Here is a 14,205-nt window from a genome sequence, read left to right as displayed (position 1 = left end):
TTGTATTTAGATTCTACAAGTCCAGTTAAGAAAAATTTGAAATTCAACAAAGGCAAATTCAGGGCCCTGCACTGGGGAGGAATAACCCCAGGCACCAGCACAGGCTGGGGGCTGATCTGTTGGAAAGCAGCTCTGCGGAGGACTTGGGGGTCCTGGTGGACAACAAGCTGTCCATGAGCCAGCAGTGTGCCCTGGTGGCCAAGAAAGCTCAAGGAAGAGCATTGCCAGCAGGTCAGGGGAGGTGAACATGGACCTCTACTTGTGCCCTGGTGAGGCACATCTGGAGTGCTGTGTCCATTTCTGGGCTCCTCAGTACAAGAGAGACATTGAGCTCTTGAAGTGAGTCAAGCAAAGGGCTACAAAGATGATTAAGGAACAGAAGCATTTCTATTACAAAGAAAGGCTGAGGAAGATGAGGAAGATTTCAGCCTTGAGAAGACACAGTTGAGAGTGGGATCTTGTGAATGCAAGTATCTGAGGGGACAGTGTTGAGGATGGATCCAGGCTTTGCTTGGTGGTGCTGAGAAATAGGACAAGACACAACAGGCACAAACTGATGCACAGGATGTTCCACCTGAACAGGAGGTATGGAGTCTCCCTCACCATGGAAATGTAAAAGAACTGTCTGGACACAATCCTGTGCCACGTGCTATAGGATGACCCTACTTGAGCAGGGAGGTTGGACCAGGTGACACACCCTGTGGTCTCTTCCAACCCTACCGATCCTGTGATTCTGTGATAGCTCATGACGAAATAGAAAAGGATATGGTTGGCAAGAATAGCAAGAGAAGTGAAGATAAGCATATTCTGTGAGATTTATTTCCTTTTTTTAAAGCCATATCTTCTCAAGTAGCCAGAATTTAGAGACTAATGGTTTGTATGCTTGTGTATGTACAAATGATGTCACTATAATCATAAAAGGAAACTTGAAATGTTGCACTACCACCACACTCCTACCTTCAGCAGAGACAGTATTTTACTCTAGAATAGGAGTTCAAAAAAGGCACAACTACAAAGCTGTCATGCATGTTCATGCCTATAGAATTGCTTCTACTTCAGGAATCTTTCACTTTTAAATATACATATATATTTATTCATTTCAGGTTGAACCAAAGCAATTGTATCATCTTTAGGCATATGGGGAAAGAGCAGTTTTTGAAGAGACAGGGTGTTTAATTAAAATAGGGGATGCATAAGTTTAGAAATATGCATTAAAATATATGCAGAATATCAGTAAGCAATCAACAGAATTTTCTGGAAAACAACATTTTTTTCACAGAAACCTTTACTGAATAACCTCCCAAATTTCAGTTTGGTTTAAGTTTTCAATATTTTGCTAGATTACACCTGGTAAAGTTTGTGATCTCCACTTACATCCTCAGGTTCTGCTGGGGAGTTATGAATTACTATTCACAAAACCAAAACAATGAAGCTGTTAGCTCTCTAAGAAAAGGTGCGTTTTTACAACATGACACTGAAGACCTATGCATCTCTTACTCTTCTCCTAGAAGTCTCAGAAATGCACAAACTTTTTCCTAACAACAATTGCTGCTTAAGTTTACAAGCGCTTGAACTTAGTTTGAAGATACATACTAAGCAAATAATTGTTTTATGTTCTTGCAGAAGCCATTTACGATGGAACATGCCACTGTTTGTCTGCAATTACATCATGTACTGATAGTTGTTTGTTTTAGCCTAAGAAAACTTTCTCCTTTAACACATTTAAATTTGGAAAGTTATGTCATTTCAATAGTCCTATTTAGGAAACTTTGTGGGGCAAAGTCATATCCTCAGTCTTCTGTTCTATTTCAGAGAGAATCATAAGTTTCCAGTTTACTGAGTGGAAATCTCCAGATAGGAAACTGCTGCTATAATCATATATTTGAACAGACCAACCTGTTCATAAAAGGAAAGATCTGAGTGATCTAACCTCTGTCACTGAACTTTAGGCAATTATGTACTCTTCTGTCTAGTAAACAGAGATTTAGCCAGATAAATCGTTGCAGTTACAAAGCAAGCACTCACATGCAATGATTCCAAAGAACTTTTTGAGTAGAGATCAGCCAGTAATTTCTCATTTGATCCCTTAATTTGAAATGTGAATTTTAAAATGTCAGTGTTCAACTTCTTTAGTTTTTAACAGAATTATAAGCCCTGCCTTTCCTAATTTTAAACACTATGAAATAAACAACAGTACATCGGAGATTTTCACAGAAAAAGTGTTTTGTTTAAAAACATGTCATTTAACATGTTCACAACACAAAAAAAATAGCAGCTTCAAAGGAGCACTACACAGTAAAGCTTCTCTTCCACCTATGGGTCAAACTTTATCAAACTAACAACTTTGAGTTACTGTGATATTTTTCATTGACAACCTGTGTACACTGATTAGATTACTTCAACATGCTATTCCTTAAGCCATTATATGATTCAGGATTTTTTACAAAATCTAATAGAAATACAAATTGGAATTATCTTAGAAACAAGATTCAGTTTATTTTACTCCAAACTCCTCTATTCCCATCCTTTTATTTTCAGGAAGCTCACCTTTTAGAACATATAAGATTTAAATAGCCACATTTACTACAGAAATTAAGCTACTTCCTTTTCCTGTGTCACAAAATTATGGGGTCATGTATATGTCTCAGCTGTGTGTTAGACACGCATTAGCCAATACAATATAAATGAAAATGCATAAATTCTGCTTAGGTATCTGTAGTGGTTTGGTCTAAAATACTCATTACTGTTTATCTTCTGTGAGATAAGAATTAGGAGAAATGCAAAGCAGGCACCAAACTTGAAAGAATATAAAGAAGTTTATTAACAGACCTAAAAGAAGGAAAAAAAAAAAAATTATACCACCTTCAGAACTCTCCTCCTCCCCCCACCTTCCTCCCTTCTCCCACTGACAATGTACAAAGACAACCCTTAAGATGTTCAGTCTGTTTACCACTGCCATAATAACCTTGTTTAGTCCATTTAGAAAGAGAAGTCTCTTCTTGCTCATGCTATGAAAACATTATCACAACGAGCCAGCCGCCCACTTCCAAATATTGTTCTGTCCATTTAGAAAGAAGAGTCTCTGCCTGCGTGTGAGTCCCTTCCCCCAACTTGCAGCTTGTTCAAGGTCACACACAGATAGCAATTGGTTTTCCCACGTTCGAGGGTCCACTCTTGAAGGTTTTTGGGGTACAATTTTAAGGTTGAGCCGTTCAGAAACAAAAACAGAGGCCCTTCTCCTTCCCTGGGAGCAAAGGGTCTTCATCATCTTCATTGTTAGGACTATCTCTGGGAGCATCTCTAGGAACTGAGGTTTTCTCCTTTCCCGTTTGGAGCAAAAGTCCTCATCGCTTCCATCTCTCCCTGTCCAAACTTCTCATGAAATTACAGCTGCGTCAGCATCTGCCTATCTCAGCGCAGGTGCTTTTGCTTCATAAGCTGAACACTCCACCCCCCATATCTTCATGGAATTACAACAGGATACTCTGATATATCATAGCTTCACAACAGAATTTCAGCTTTAAGCATCTCCTCTCTCTCTTCCCTCAGGTTTTCAGCTCTTCACAGCAATAAAAGAGTTAATCTCACCTCGGCCTTGCAGCTTTGCAGCTGGAATGTTGAATTTTTCTTATCGCAGTGGAGAGGGGGGGAGAGCCGAGCTGCTCTGGCTGCCCACGGCAAGGCAGTGGGGAGGGTTCCATGGCTGGAACAGGTCCATCGGCTCCAGGATGGCCGTGGCCCGGCCCGGCTTGGCCCAAGCAGGGCCTGGGCTGGGCCCGCTGGCCCCCACACGGGGCCTGCAGCCACCTGTCCCCATACAGGAAACAAGAGAGAGCTTGGGGGGGAGTTTGTCTATTCTTAAATGTGGATCACAGAGGCGGTCACAACTTTAAGTTGCTTAAAGAATTGTCCATATTCAAACTGGCCAGCTGATAGGTTCTATCAGTTCCCAGAGGAAGCTGTAAGCACCCCTTAGCAAGGACATCCCCTCCGGGACTATGCTTGCTAACCTATGACAATATCACACCTCAACTTTATCACAGGAGGACGTATACTTAGCTCATCACTCTACTTGCATCATAGAATGGCTTGGGTTGGAAGAGACCTTAAAGATTATGGAGTTCCAACCTCCTGCCATGGGTAGGGGCACATTTCACTAGACCAAGGTGCTCAGATCCCCATCCAACCTGGCCTTGAACACTTCTAGGCATGGGGCATCCACAGCTCTCTGGGCAACCTGTTCTGGTGATTCACATCCCTCACAGTAAAGAATTTCTTCCTAATATCTGATCTAAATCTGCTCTCTTTCAGTTGGAAGCCACTGCTTCTTGTCCTGTGACTACATGCTCTTATAAAAAAGTCTCTCTCCATCTTTCTTGTAGGCTCCCTTCAGGTACTGGAGGGCTGCTATTAGGTCACCCCAAAGCCTTCTTTTCTCCAGGATGAACAATTCCAATTCTCTCAGCCTTTCCTTGTAGGAGAGGCACTCCATCCATCTAATCATTTTTGTGGCCCTCCTTTGGATTCACCCCAACAGTCCTTCCTGTGCTGGACACCCCAGAGCTGGACGCAACACTTCAGGTAAGGTCTCACCAGAGCAGAGTAGAGGGGCAGAATTCCGTCCCTTGACTTTCTAGCCATGCTGCTTTTCATGCACAGTCTTTCTTCAGTGATATTTTACTAAATGGGTGCTTCCTGGTTTATTCACTTATTGATGTCCAAGTGTAATCTAAACAGCTAAATTAAGGAAATTGGATCTTCTAAGAAGACTCTAAATGCGTTTTTTTCATTAATCTTCTCAGATAGGCCTGTCAATCTTTTTAAGGTTAGACTCAGAAATGGTCTTGCTATGGATATAAACTCAAGGCAGATGACATCCTTGTTTTGTTCTTCATATATTAGAAAATGCAAGAGGATCCTGTTGCCTGTTAATTTAATAATCTGGGGACAGTCTTCTAGGAGGGGTTGGTTTTTCACAGCCCACTCACTATGGGGCATGATGTTAGTTTTAAATTCTCATCAGAATGAGAAAAGAAAAAGACACCAGTCCACATGTCTGGGATCTCTTATGCTTTATTGTGTAGTCATGTTAATTCTGACAACTAGTCCACTATTTAGTCTCAAAAGTATTGGCTAACAAGCCCTTAAATTTTACAACACACTTTAACAAACCTTCAGTCGTCACAATAAACCTCAGTAAGGAGTAAGGGGTAGAATACAGTAGACACACTTTTCCAAAACAAAGCTAGACACAAGAGAAATAAAGATGGAAAAGAAAGAGAAAAAATAAGATCATCAGTCCTTAGATCCCATATCGGTCCTGCCACATGGATGGTTTGGATCTTGGGTAAACAAAGAGAGATAGACAAGGAGAGAGAGAGGACAAAGAGAGTTTTTTCACACCATTCTGTTTGCACATGCACAGCCAGCACTTTTGAGCCCTCGGGAGCAGACTGGGGGGAGTTGATGCAGGCACACTGAGCAGGAGTCTCTAGATGGAACTGAAAGTTGGCTCAAGACAGCACTGCCCCACCCCCACAGGACCCTCTCACAATCACAATTTTCCTGTCACAACAGTTAGGAGGTTTAAGACAAAATACACGTCCGTGCTTCCACCTAGTATTCCACAGGTAGTTCTCATGGGACTCAGTAATTTGGATACACTCATGTATATTTACACACATAGGCCTGTCTTCTGTCTTGAACAGCATCGAAAAGAAACACTTAGAGAAGAGTAAGAACAAGGCAAGTATACACAATATTTCTTCCCTGGTCTCCAACCACTTTCAGGTTGGGGGATTCCCTGAGCTTGACACAAGCCATGCCTTTTGTAATCCCCAAGGATATCTCATGTTTAAGTGCTTGCCCACTCTTCCTTTGAACGTATGTAAACTCCTTCACTTGTGTCTAAATATTACCTTAGATGTTCCAAAAAAGATGACTTTTCAACCCCAATATGGCAATAGGAAAAAGTTAGCAACGCTAATAGAAACCTGATAAATGTCCTTATCCTATTTTAAACAATATGTTGCTATAAATATAACCTAATAAAGAAAGAAAACCCTCAATGAGGTAAGTTATCTTATTTCAAGACCAGGAACTTAAAGCCAGGATTGGCCAGAATTTTTTTGAAACATCCCAGCTCTTCCATCTCCTGCCATCTCTGGTCAGGTCTCCCAAGGCTGGCAGTGCAACTTCTATTTAGTTGCAAACAACCAATGAGGAAGTGAAATAATGGCTTGGTTTTTAAAAAATACCCAACATACTAAAGTATACAGTATTGTCTACACTTCTTCACACATTTCCTCCTCAATTTTTTCAAAGTAATGCTGTTTTAGCAACAATTCTTCAGGATAGTACTCCACAAACCCTGACTTCAACAATGAGTTCTGAAGATTAATTTTAATTCAGAGTATCATCATGTTACTTCTGGAGTGACATGATTTGGTAAACGTTAAGAAACTTTAGGAGCTTTTTCAGCATTTGCCTTGCTTCTCTCCCTCAGAAAAATGAATATACCAGACATTCAGAAAGGCCTTTATTTCTGACCCCTTTTTAATTTTCCGTCATAGTCCAGAATTGTTTAGATTTGTGCTGAATTATGGTATCAGATACAGCTCCAAATGAATAGAAAACTGTCCATTACACCTTACCCCACTATACATTCTATTCTTCACAAGCTTTTATTTCTAGAAAGTACATTACAGAGGAGAGAGCACCTTTAGGGTACAGTACATTTCAAAACACAATTAAACTAAACTCTTCAAGTGGAAATGTGAAATGTATTTGTATTCTATTAAAGACTTTGGCCTCATCAGCCACAGTGCACTATATAACAAGGTCATTAGCAACAAGCCACATAAAATAGAGAACGTACATCAGCAGTAGAAAAACAAACATGAGTCCAAAACATCACAATAACTTCCTGTACCTGTTCTTGTTTGCTTGCTGAGCTCTCAAACATTGTGAGTCTCTGAAATACATAAAAGCGTAACAGCTTGAGTCAATATTTGCCAACCAAAGTGAATGATTTTATTTAGCATGATGACTGGACCCCTTGAGCAAATACATCTTGTATGGAGCATAACAACTGTAGGCCAGCCTGCCAACCAACCAGAAGTGTCCAACCACTCTAAATGTACATTGTGTCTGCAGAAAGCTTAGCAGCTGCTCCAAGCTTCTCCTCACAAATAAAATATATGATTCATCCAGTTTCCCATCAAAATATGCTAGGAATACAAACTGGAATGATTTTATAATAAACTTCTGCTTTCCTTTTCTTGATTTGAGATGGTTTATTCCAGTTTGAATTCCAGGGAATGAGTAATTTCTGATTCCTGTTTGTATAGAATCCTTCAAAGAGTTTAGGTATCCTTTGTAATACCTAAACACATGTCTATTTAAACAAGTTCATTTGGGATGTGGGCTGAGAGGTACATAAAAAAATATTGATTTCATACCAATTACTACAGGAACCAAATTGGGGTGAATAGGGAACTGCATCTGAAAATCAATAGAAGGAAATATCCCTTTTGCCCATGGAAGTGCCAAATGAAGTAATGTCTTAATCCAATTTTCTTTTTTCTTCAATAAATACAATCTATAATTATGATATGAACTAGCTGATGATTAGTCTTTTTGTTTTGTGCTGCCATTACGTAGCATTATAAAAAAATATGCATTTTCTGTATCAAGAAAATTCAGCTTCCTTTCCATTTTTTCAGACAAATATTTCAGTCAAAAAACCCTGCACCAAATGAAAGTGCTGATAATACAAAAAGGCTTATTAGTCTGGAGAAAAATATTTTCCTCTCCCATAAACCTGTGTCACAGTTATGCAGCTTCTCAAATGCATCAGAATCTAGAAAGATAACCTGTTGTGGGTGTGGGAGCAAGGTTTAGCTGCCACAAAAAGACCTGTGTTGGGACTACTAAATTAATGTTTCATTTTCAATTGTCTGTAGGAAGACAAGGTACCTACATCATCCATTAATCTGTCTTTGCGCATCCATACCAAAGGCCAGAACAGGAGCATTCCCTGACCAGCTGCCTTGAAAGTTCAAATGTTCTTTTTCAAGACAAGAGTTGCATATAAAAAAAGAGGGAGCTTTCTACTGAAATGCTTATATGTCTATGATATGTGGCACAAAGAAATCCTAAAACTGAGCAAGAACAAAGCCAAGACCAATTTGAGGATCCAAGTGGTTATCTTAAGGGTAATGAGGTATTAGTAGATTTATAAAAAAAATTTTAAGTTTGTCCAAAGTGGTGATTTTTATGGTGCCTAACATGTAATGCAGGAAAAAAAGGGGTCTAAAATTTGCATGGTATTATCAGCATATTTCATATATTAGCTGGGTGAAAAACTCTAGGGTTTCAACTGCTCCATTAGAAGAGAACTCCTGTGAAGACAGAGAAAGGCCCATACACTTTGTAGTCAACTTTGTAGGCATGCTATACAGGCTGCAGCTTTCCACAATTCAAAAGTCATCCTCAATTTCTTCATCCATACAGGTGTATTTGCATTCTTTTAACTACTTCACAATGTGTTTATCCAATTAAAATAATATTTCTAAAGTGAAATAAATTAGGAGTGATGAACTATTATGTTATAATTGCTAGACCAAGTGCAATCAGTTAAATATGAGTAAGTAATGGAAGGCACTAAATAAAGATGCCTAAGATTTTTCTACAAGTTTGTGTATTTAAATGAGAGGACCAAATGTGTTCATTATTTACATCCTAGAGAGTAGTCAAGATATGGATATTTCTGTAAAAATAGTTGAAAGCTCCTCATGATATTCAGTATAAAATCCTTTATGTTTTTTAACATATATACAGTAAAGAGGCTTGAATTAAGTAGAGCATGGTGCTAATAAAGCCAAGGGCTTGGGTTCCTTCCCCGTACGAGCCATTCACTTAAAGAGTTGGACTCAATGATCCTTGTGTGTCCCTTCCAACTCTGAATATTCTGTGAATCTGTGAAAAGTGGACAAAATTTTGCAAAATACCCTATCCCCTCCCCTCCCCCCCTCCCCCCCACTAGGAGAAGGGAGAAGACTGATAGAAAAGCATAGCAATAATCCCAAAGAAAAAGCTATGCTGTTTATTAACAGATTGCTTCATCTCCTCAAACAGCAACAGCCAAGTTCTTCTGCTTAGCAACTGACTGTTCCTGTTTATCAATAGCCAGACCAACACAGACAGCAATTAAAACAAAAATAATTTATAGGATCTGTTTATGCTTCTGCATACAGATACACCAATCTTTCAATTTTTAGAGCCTTTAATTTTTGAAATTTCCCGAAGCAATACATAACAATATATTATATGGTTTAAAAAAAAATAAAGAAAAAAGAAGTGCTGAGTTTTTTAAGCACAAGTATCTAAAACACAAAAGTACAACTATTCTCCTTAAAAATTGTGACATGATTATACATTCACAGATCTCACTGTAATATGATGGTATTTAAAAGTGCTATATATGTTACAATTATAAACCTGAAAATCACAGCATTGAAGCCTTCCTGTTTGATGGAAATAAGCTATTTATTTTTCTCTGAAAACATCTGATTATAGTCAAATTTTCATTTGACAGATACACTTCATATTTTTTCTTTACATATTAAAATTATGAATGTGTATCCTTTATCCAGACAGCAAAGTATTTATGGGCACTTTTTAAAGCAGCATTTGAAGTATTTGAGATGAACTTCATCAAAGTATTTAAAGGTCTTAAGGTTAGAGTTAGCAAATGTCACTGTCACACTAAGAACACAAGCCAATATCATGCTATGTATCACAGAATAACAGAATATGCTGAGTTGAAAGGGACCCTCAAGGATCATTGAGTCCAACTCCTGGCCCTGCACAGCACCATCCCCAAGAGTCACACCATGTGCCTGAGAGCATTGTCCAAATGCTTCTTGAACTGTCAGGCTGGTGCTGTGACCACTTCCCTGGGGAGCCTTTCCCAGTGCCCAGCCACCCTCTGGGTGAAGAACCTTTTCCTAATATCCAACCTAAACCTCCCTTGACACAACTTCAGGCCTTTTCCTTGGGTTCTGTCACTGGTCACCAGAAAGAAGAGATCAGTGTCTGCTCCTCTGCTTCCTCTCACCAGGAAGTTGCAGGCTGCAGTGATGTCTGTTCTCAGTCTCCTCCAGGCTGAACAGACCAAATGACTTCAGCCACTCCCCATACAGCTTTCTCAGGTTGTTCATGAAGATATTGAAGAGCACAGGGCTGAGAATAAGGCCCTGTGGAACCTCGCCAGTGACAGGTCCCCAGTCTGATGTCACCCCATTCACTGTAACCCTTTGTGCCTCACCCATGAGCCAGTTGCTCATGCATCCCATGATGTGTTTATCTAGCTGTGTGCTGGACATTTTGTCCAGAAAGATCTCGTGAGAGACAGCATCAAAAACTTTACTGAAATCAAAAAAGATTACATCCACTGGCTTCTCTTCATCAACTAGGTGGCTTATCTTTTCCTTTCCTGGAAGGAAAGCAGGTTACAAAAGCAGGACTTTCCTCCATCCTGGCTGTGACCAATGACTGCATTGTCTTTCAGGTGTTTTTCAATACCTCCCAGAATAATTTTCTCCATAATTTTACCAGGCATTGCAGTGAGACTAACAGGCATGTAGTCCAGGGCCTTCCTTCTTGCCCTTCTTGAAAATCAAGACAATGTTCATCAGCTTTCAGTCAGCTGGGACGTCTCTGGATTCCCAATACTGGGTAAGTATTATTGAAAGAGGTTTTGAGATGACATCAGCAGTTATCTGAGGATCCTTGGATTAATCATATCAGGCCCCATAGTACTGAACAAATAATGTTCTTATACTAGCTCTGTCTTGAAAGCCATCAGCATAGCTCAGATAATTTCACTTGAATGTATATGCAAGCTGTATATTTACGTCATAAGAGACACAAATATTCCTCCTTTGACTATGTAAAAGTAAAATTGCTTTATTTCACAGATGAAATACTGTCAACTCATCAAAAGTTTTACTCTCTTCAAAACCTATTACTCCCCTGCTTCAAAGAGCTTTTAATTTTCTGTGCCTGTCATTTCAAGCCATTCTAGTCCTCAAGAGTGGCATGCAGAAAAGAATACATACATTATATATCACATCTGATGAGCGAGCTCTGTTGCAACATTTATCTTCATATGTGGAGAGAAATGGAATAACTCTGGAGGGGTATAGCAGCCAATGCTGTTCATGAGCTAACCACTCTTGTCTTGTTCTTGATATGTGAAGACAAAGGACATAATCAGACATCACTCAATATATTGTTTATATAAAATATTAAGGTTTTGGCTTTGGAAATACACAGGAGATAACCAGAGTAATCTGCATAATAAAGTCATGTTTTGGCAAAAAACCTCTATGTTATTTCAACAAAATCTTCTTTCCAGCTTTGAACAGTTACTTATTCTTTTATCCTTTAAACGAATTTAAGGAAAAAACTGCAATAAGAGCAAAAGGTCTCTCATGCAATAAAACTGTAGTCCATGGACTAGGTAATAAAGTGAAAGAAGCAGGAGTGATTAAACGGTGAAGTAACTGTCATACATATCTAAGGATCATCAAATGAATCCCCTATCTTTTGACATTTTAGTATTTATTTCTGTCTTGGTTTGAAAGACAGGTGTCTGCTGAGGAAGGCAGGAGTCTCCCTTGAAATGAAAAACAAAAAAAAGAAAAAAATGCAAACCTCTTCCCTCTGAATTATTGTACTTTTGAAATTAAGGAGCTTTCAGGGAAAGATATGAGGAATAGGAATAACAGTTCTTTACTATTACATACCTATATGTGTATAACCAGTCAAACAAACAGCAATAACTCTGGCAGCAACAGCAAACAATCACAAACCCAGTGCCAGCCTTCTCGGCTGTCGGGCCCTTTCCCCTCGGGTGCAGTTCCGCTCGCAGCCGGCAGGGGCGCTGGCGGCTCCCGGTGAGCAGGGCAGGTGCGATGGTTCCCCCGCGGCTGCAGGGGGTGCTCCGGAGCGAGCTCGGGGAGCACGCGGCACTGGTGCCCTGGGATCCCAGGAAGGGATAGAACAAAGGCTTCCCAAACCCCTGGGCAGCCGATCCCCGTGTCTGGCCAGACCCTCGGGAACAGCAGGCTGGAACGGCAGGGATGAGCACAAATCCCGGGTGGCAGACAAGATCTATTGAATTGCGGAGCCCAGAGGTCTGGGCAGGCAGGGTGTGCAGGGCTACAGAGTAGCAAAGGCTCAAAGCAACAGCGGGGGCAGGGCGGCCACAGCTGACTCCCAGCGGGGCAGGGAAGGCAGTCTTGGGAATCCTGGGATTTCTCCCTTAGAAGGAAGGCAGCCGAAAAAGCAGAAGCCTGCCATGCGCCGGGCACTAACAGCCCATAAGCCCAGGTGAAAAAGAGTAGCCCATTGGACTCCTCCCTGAGTGGCCAGGTCTTTTGTTTCTCCCAAACACCCAGCAATTTGTCACCCTGGCAACATATATGGGGAAAATTCCTCAAGAGAAAAAAGAAAACAGAAGGGGAACTCCCAAAACCCCAACAATTTCCTAAACGTATGTTGACACTTGCAGGTATTTATGACTACTTTGTGATACATTTTGAAACTCTAGGCATTTTCTATATGAAGCTCTATTAGTTAAAAGTTCATCCACTGTAGAGTTAGACATGAAGTCGTTCAGTTAATGAGAAAAGCATCTAATAATTTTTTTGATTGTTTATTTGATTCCAATAAATAAACTGCCTATTACTATGGCTTGTGACCTCATGTGTGTCTTCATACTTATGATCCTATGTAAAACATTCCTTTGTCTGAAATACAACTTCAGATCTACCAGAACCTCACTAACTGGTGAAAGGAAAGATAAAACACCTGAATGTCCTCTTGCTCTGCTACACCTCTATATATCCCTAGTACTCTCTGCAGTTATGTCTGCCTACCACACCAAAAACACCAGCCACAGGCATTTAGAAAGCATCCCTATAGGAAGACTACTCCCCACAAAAGTAACCATCTGCAAGAGGAGACAGAAGGGCAGGAGAAACCCAAGCACCAACTTCCCCAGCATGATGAAGCCAGTGACTGCCAGGTGGCACCAGGTGGAGAAAGAGGAGGAGAAGGAGGAGGAGAAGGAGGCATGCCAGCTGGCAAGGCTGCATGGTGGGCAAGAGGGAAGTCAGGCAGAGGAGGACCAGGAGATTCAGATAAGGAGAGCAGTATCTAACATGCCACTTCAGCATGTATCAGACTGAAAGATAGAATAACGGGAGGGAGGCAGGATGAATTTTCAGGCCTGCTAGAGTGATTCAGAAGGCTTGTTTGGCAGCATTGTCTAAAGAGACAGCTTTATCTATTTGCCTCACACATACTATTATCACAAATGTAAGAACATAGATTCTCTGTTCTTAGAGATCACACACATCATTCTCTCTATCTTTGGGCTCTCTCTACCCCCCACCTTTTTTTTATTTTTTTTGCTGTCTTCTTGATTTGCATTGCAGGCAAATACTCAGCCAATGAAGCTTAACATTTTTGTTGCCTTAACTCTGACATTTAGTGAGCAAGATCTTCTCACAGAAGACCTCAAAAAAAATCATTGAATAAATCACAGTTGTATTTATTCTGCATAAATTCTAAAGACTTGGGCTAGTGGTCCTGGGGAGAGGGGGAGGTAAAACTAGACTCGCTTCAGTTTCCAGTATTCTATATAATAGTCCAAGACAGTACCTTGTGGCCTTTGCGGTGCAGCTTAGGCAATACTCTCACTGAAATGGAGGTAAATACTGCCAAACTGCACATCCCCATATCTTCCCAGTCTGGGAATCAAAACCATGGAAGCTTAATATCACAACTTCTTTGTATCAGACTAAAATTAATCACAATTCCAAAATGTTTCAAGTTTTTGCAGTTTGCCAAGCAGTTGAGTTTGTGAACAATATTTGATTAATTCCCATGTGCCTTTCAACAATATTTGGATTCCAAAGTTTTCCATGAGATAGTTTTCCACTGTTGCTGCTGTGTGAAGTCACAAGTCCTCTCCTTTTGGCAGAGCTTTAGCTCTTATCCTGTTCTTGTCAGAGAGAGCCTCAGACAAATACTGCCTGTGCACCCTCTCACATAATCTGCCTTCTAATGAGGAACTGTAGAAGTCCTGCCTTCTCCCCAGTACCCCTGCATCAGGAACAGGTCATGACACTA

Source organism: Corvus cornix, chromosome Z (genome assembly GCF_000738735.6).
Source record: "Corvus cornix cornix isolate S_Up_H32 chromosome Z, ASM73873v5, whole genome shotgun sequence".
NCBI lineage: Eukaryota > Metazoa > Chordata > Aves > Passeriformes > Corvidae > Corvus > Corvus cornix.
This window is presented reverse-complemented; position numbering follows the sequence as displayed.